Here is a 6,923-nt window from a genome sequence, read left to right on the forward strand (position 1 = left end):
ACTTTTTTTAGTCGTACAGATTGGAGAGTTTGCGTGTCGTTTTCGCCAGACAATTCCCTGGTCCTCTCCGAGCGCTAGTTCAGCTTTCTACGTCGCCGAATATGATGATTATCTACGAGGCCACTATTACACCAAATCGTAACCGTTACACAGCACCTCGAGAGGTAGCGGGCTACACTCACTCAACACTTAACCAAACAAGACGGGAATTTCACGATGCATTTAGCCAAGTGCAAACGATCTGAAAAAAGTAATTTTATCCATCATAACATTTCAATTCATTGCGACTAAAGCTCGTATCGTGGTGACTATAAATTTCTGCGCGTTTACAGCCACCACGGTAGTTTATAGCCCACTCCCCAGGCCATTTATAGTCCACTCTGATCCCTGGTTCTAGTTAAGCGGAATAGCGGTTCGGGCCCACACAGTTCCTGTCATTAATGTACTCATACATGTGAAGTCGAAGAATGTTGACTCATTTACGTATGAAAAAGAACTGAGAGACCACGCCTGGAACGGAGTTCTAATAATTTTTCTATAAAAGGCAAGCGGCTTCGTTAAAATGGGATAGATTTTCTATTTCTTCAAAGAACTAGAGCCGGCGTATGTTGTACAGATATGCCCATGGGCAGCAGAAGAGGTTATTCGAAAGAATCAACGATAATTGCACGTTGCTAGGGGACGTCTGTTCAATTGTCCACGTGCGCTTTTAGTTATGAAAGTTTTGCCCTTGACTTTACTAGCCTTAAATGGTGTCCGGCATGTAATCAAAGGGCTTATTTTTCGAGTTCGTACTCGACGCTGGAACGTCAGAATTTGCGTCAATGTATGTAGTTTAACGTGTCTTATCACACGAAGCGATTATAAGAGCTTTATTCTGTCTATCAATTTTGAGTAATAACGCAGGAATAAGCCATACATACAAGACAAAACGTAAAATATTTTACTCACACACATATATATATATATGTATGTGTAGAGTTATTTGTTACAAGAAAGTATTAGCTAACTTTCTTGTTTCTTCTTCCAGAGAAATAAGCACTTCGTAAATAATAGTACGTAAAAAAATTAGATTTTACCATCTATTTTTGTAGGGCAGAGTTTTTTTTTTTTTTTTAGACATTGTCTATTTGCTGTTAGTAACAAGTTCAGAAATTGGTGAATTTTTGAACTTTTCGTTTATATCTGATTGTAAAAGCAATCTATCATCATTACAGGATACAACCGTTTGTATTAGGCTTTATGCTTCCTTTACGTATACCCACCCGTGTACGTTTCATTACTATATAAAAATGCAGTAGAAGATAGAACTAGTCGTTCCGTTACGAAGGGATGAACAGGCTGACTAGGGATGTACGCATGAGTTATCGGCGTGTGCAGCCATATTTGCCTTACAAACCCTATTCTATTTCAACCAGTGCTAGCTAAATGGTATCGCCATCTAAACACTTCGCTCACACGAAATATGACAGCGCAGTTAGTTTTGATGCCTGGTACCGTTGGACTCATGTTCCTAATTGAGTCTTATTTACTCTATTCTACGTTATTAGCGTTAGAAGCAATTGAAATTTCCATACAGTAGTACGCCGTGTGCATGAATCAGTGGCTAGTTTGTTGATCATTGTGCAGATCTGTATTCGTGTCGCTAAATACCGTTAAGGCCTGCCTTGTGATCAGTTGGCGCTGTTTACGACCTTGCGGAGAGTGGTCGCAAACATTAGATTTAATTGAACCAATCTAAATGTATATAGTCTGTGATTTTTTTTCGCCAGGAGGTGATATCGCTCGGAGCCATTGTTGCCGATTCGAGATCGAAGATCACATTTCTTCTAGCTTCCTCGTTCTCCGTTGACTCTCGCAGGTTGAAATGGGCAAAAAAATGTACAACAACAGAATGGCGTTACGTGTTTCTGTCTAGGTTGCACATTGTACAGAATAGGCCATTGCCTTTTTTGTGTTAGGAGCTGATCATTGTGTATACGTGCCTATCCACAAACAGAAAATAATCGGAAGAACTCTTTAGATGACTTCAAGCAGAGGTTCCTAAGGCTAGAATTTGTCGTAGCGCGTCAGACGAATACGACCTCGACGATAGAAGTACAGCATATAGGCTAGTATGCATTGTTCTATCGGCGGCAGCGTCTGACCCTCTCGGTGTCGAGCGTAATCAGTATTCGACGGGCCCGTCACCACCGTAGGCTAATATTATAGTAATGACCATGCTAAACAATAGGTATTCTCGTCACTTCGTGATACTTTTGGTGATATCCAGTTGTGTCCTGCTTCGCTAAGGTTTCTTTATACCTTCTCTCTTCTTATATTTCTGTCTACATAAATAGTTAGGACAATGTTTCTGGCCCTTTATGCTTTGTTATCTGCTCTGTCTATCATGATCGTTGCCCATTGGTCCCTCTAGTCGTCCACTGGTAAATTTGACTTCCGTTCTAAAAACCTTCTACCAGTAATAAGAAAAATTGACCGACACGCCTGTGTATTACCTCAGCTAACTATTTAGCCCAGAATGTAAAAGCGTACAACGCTTTTTTATTCCTTGTCGAATCATGTATTACTATGATGATATATATACGCTCCTATGTTTCCAGAAGCTCCGTATATCCATAGTTCTGCTTAAATATTTCACTACAAATAAGATAGTGGCACCAACAAAATTTACAAGTTTACAAAACAAGTTTAATATCTTTGTTGAATTAACATTTCCAAGCGATTATACATGAGACCCCCTCGCTATTGAGAATACCTATCGAGCAAATGAACCTAACATGTAATACATTAAAATATTACGTACGTGTTACGTATGCCATACGTAATAAATACTGGCATCCATTCCCGCTTTTTCATCTAAGGAGAACACTCGAGTTTTATCGAACTTCTATCAAAATGAAAATTAGAAAAAAAATTTATGTAGAAACTCGCAACTTTAAGTAACAATACCATATTGGATGTTTTAATTATATACATGTGGTTACCCTCCACTTATGGTTGTATAAACAGTTTCATCTGAAACTAGGACTAAAATAAATTAAAAAAAAAAAAAAAGCAAGAAGAGTTACCTAGTGTGAAGGAGACGCTAATACGTCGGTGCCCCTAGAAAGGATAGACATAAAATGGCCCAATAAGCGACCAACCGGCTCTTGGTGAAGCTCCTGGACGCCGGATGACCGCGTAATTACGTCGATTGCTTCGGCACTAATTCGGTGCTCACGAAGTCGTTTAAGGCGATCACAGCTTAGAAAGAGCGCATGTCAAGACTCGGGCACCCGCAAGTCTCACACAGATTCAGTTGTGCGGTCACTTCGTTGATCGAATTCTCTAGCTGGAGAGACCTAATGCTCATCCAGTACACATGCATCAACAGCATGCTGTGAGTTGTTCAATATAAGCAATCGGTATTGATAAAAGTATACTGTAAAAGGACGAAGACTACATTTTACGATCAGGGCAAAACTTGTGCGAAGCTTCAGATGCAAGTGGATCCAATAACGCTCAGTATTTACTACGGGTAGAACTTTTGAGTTCTAGATGACCATGTGATGCCAACATATGGTATACATGTGATGATCATGATGACAACGGCGAATGGGCAGTCCTACAAGTTATGTTCAGATTTCTCTGGATCTACCAAACTGTTCCCAGACACTCAGCTAGAATGACCTAAGCGAAGATACTTCAAGCTGAGTTAACTTTGGTGGTGCTTAACGCGGAAATCGCCCAGTAGAAATACTTGCGGGTTTTATCTCCACTCGTATGTTTATTGATGTGCGGCCTCGTATGTAAGTGGTCTGCTGCGGCCACTTTCTTACCCCAAGCTCAAAACTTTACGTAATAGTTATGAAAACCATCCGGATCTGGACATAGCAAGTCGTAAAAGGCTAACAGACATAGGTGATCCACTTAGAACTGATTCCCGAAGGGCTTTTGTTTCGAGTCGTTGAGGCAGCGAATGACAGCCCCCAAAGCGAGCACTAGATAAACCGATGGTTGGACTTAGATATCACTACAGATAATAGATGCTCTATTGGCTCCATGTTTTATGTGGAATATGTTAAAAAAAAAAAAAAAAGGTTACTCACTGTGGGCGATCTAGCGACGTGGGCGGCTACCCACTCATTTATTTGTCACGAGACTTAGGGTTAAATTTTTCGCTTAATAACTAATCATTACTTATTGTAAATTAGCAGGTTCACTTTGCTCAAACTGATATGATGATATTGAAACCATATGAGCGCTAGGACAAGAACTGAATTATATTTCAACATACTTCCTAGTGACGTTTCGTGCTACTGAAGCTGATACACATTTACAACGGCTAATTCAAAGCACTATAGGTACCGCAAGCGATGCGTCCGTCAAAGCAGCAGTGCCAGCGTTATAATGAACTAATATCTATCTGCCTGTCAATTAAAAGGCGAAAATAAAACACTGCCTCTCTAATTATATTTCATCCATTTCTATAGACGACCGTTTCTCTTCGGTAACCTTCGAAACATTTCAGCAAACAATTCAGCTCTTCTTCTCTGATTACAGTGGATCTAGTACGTACGGAAGTTTATCACTTCACAGCTGAATTTCAATTCTGAGCATTTAAAACATCGTACAAAGCGCGTCTTTAATGCAACATGTAGCATCATATAATTACTTTTAATCGTAGTTTAGAGAAGCTTGAACGTAAAGTACTGAAACAACTAACATATAACATTATCCTTTGTCGTATAGGTTATTCCGATATTTATATTTGTACATATATAACAACATTAGGTTTGCATAAGAGAGCTCTGCGACTGCTTACATACGTTCGCATGTATCGTCAATTTCTGACAAATTTAATAATGCTTTGAATCTGTTCTACGGTTTGGGGATTTGCAGTAGGCATCATAGAAGGTGAAGTCGCAATTATTTTTGACACGCCTATTGCAAATACTTCATTGTCCTTATATGTGGAGCGTATCTGTAGTAGATGTAGCAAATAAAATTGCTTTTTCATTTCTTGCTTACCATTTTCGAGTTATCGAAATTCTTCAAAATGAAGCATGTAAGTAAGACATTGTCAAAACGCTGCGCACCGATCGTCTAGTCCACGTAGTAGTAAAAGGTGCCGACGAACCTTATAATAACTACATCTGCAGGACGTGACGGACCCGCATTCTATTGGAAGGACCAATCGTTAATAGTTTTAATAATTGAGCGCGGTTTAGGAGCAACATTTGAAGGCAACACTAGGCTGCACTGTGTACGATCTTGTAACGTCCCTTAAGGAAGCGTAGGTCTACAACTTATGCCTTCATTACGTAGACGAAACTGGTGTCATGGCGTCCTATCAAAAAATTATTTAGCATAATTTTGAAACGAAGTTCACTTCGATTGTATATAAAGACTAAATTGTATCTGGACATTCCTAAGGAATAACTTTGCGTTTGTCAACTTTTAATTGAATAAGCGTATTTGGTACGGCTGTCTGAAAGCGTCTTTGCCAAAAAGGCCAAACTTTCTCGATGAATTCTGTGGTCTGAGCATGTTCATCTAGCACGACACATGGATGCTCAACAGGATTTATGTTTGACCTAGATCTGATAGTGAGGGGTATACGGCAAGTACCATCGTCACTAGCGATGCAGGACATTCGCTCTGAGTAACTCTTCTACGAAAAAATTCAATTTTATGCATATTATAATGGGAATAAAGAGAGGAGCTTGAAACTCCTATGCATAGTCAGTGAGTGGTAATGTTCATATGCCCGTTCATATAATTCACGCGATTGGTACATCATGGCCAAGACTTTGCTCCCATCCAGGCGCATTTTCTTGATCCTGTGGCCGGCTGATGCTTTAGACAGCAGTTTGTAAGTGAGAGGTTTTGGACAACGGAAGGCCAAAAAAACTTAAATGTTTGTAAGATTGAAAGACCTACTGGAATCTAAGAATGCTATGGAGTGGTTGCTGAACTGCAACAAGCATCAATCCGTTGACAGGAAAAGGCAACCTTTGAAGTAGCCAACGTATGGGCTTTGAAAAATGATACGGTTTTGCCAAGTAGGAAATGCAAAAATAGCTCTGATATGCTGTAGAAGCTTGCACGAAACCGGTTTCCTACCACCTCCTTAGGTGGGTTGAAATATAAACACCAATACAGAATGCGATATATAATGATGAATATGAAGAAAACCATGGAATATCAGAAAGAACCAGGGAAATAATAAATTCATGTACGGTACTACTAAAGAAGTCAAACAGTTCAAGGGCTATTCAAGAACTCGATTGCAGCACCTCCCTGCAATTGATCCTCCCTCATCGTTGAGATATCAGAGCAAAGTTGCGCTTACTTAAAGACGTTTCGGACCTCGTTAAAATAAACAGACACACATATAAGCGTTAAGCGATGTGTTCAATATCTGGCGCGGAAACGCCTTTCGTTAAAAGTTGATTTTGGCTATTATGCCAGCTTAATACCTAGTGACGCGAAACGGAGCCAGCCGCATTAATGAAAATGGCTTTGTAGAAGGGAAGGCCATGTAGAGCGGATTTTCTCTGATGCAATTTCCTTTAGCTCGGATAACATTGATGCTACTAAACAAAGGCTTAAGGGTCAGAATAGTATGTGTAAGAGGATTGGAAAGCCTTATCTTGCTTACTACTGTTGCCGCACTGTTTAATTATGGCGTCCGTAATTTTTTTTTTTAGCTTTCTAGAGGATTCCTCTACGCCGAGAGTTCTCACGGATCGTAGTCAGGTACTGAAGAGCTGATTCATACATGAAATGAATAGATTTACAGTTTGTTATCTATCTATGATTAGTAAACACGAAAAATATAGGGACGCATACAGATAATTGTCTTAATACGTTTGAATGGGGCAAACTTATTTTCGAGCCCGTTTGGTAAATCCAAGTATTAACTATAGCTACAATAG

The 6,923-nt window shown here is 39.7% G+C and overlaps 1 long non-coding RNA gene across 1 annotated transcript in view; it reads left to right on the top strand.

Annotated features, from left to right (window-relative positions):
* LOC147753725 (uncharacterized) overlaps window positions 1-6,923 on the top strand; it is a gene marked incomplete at its 3' end in the record, with an annotated part of 73,630 nt that overhangs the window by 9,018 nt on the left and 57,689 nt on the right.

The sequence above is a fragment of the Varroa jacobsoni genome, unplaced genomic scaffold (assembly GCF_002532875.2).
Source record: "Varroa jacobsoni isolate VJ856 unplaced genomic scaffold, vjacob_1.0 scaffold_271, whole genome shotgun sequence".
In the NCBI taxonomy this organism is placed as follows: Eukaryota; Metazoa; Arthropoda; class Arachnida; order Mesostigmata; family Varroidae; genus Varroa; species Varroa jacobsoni.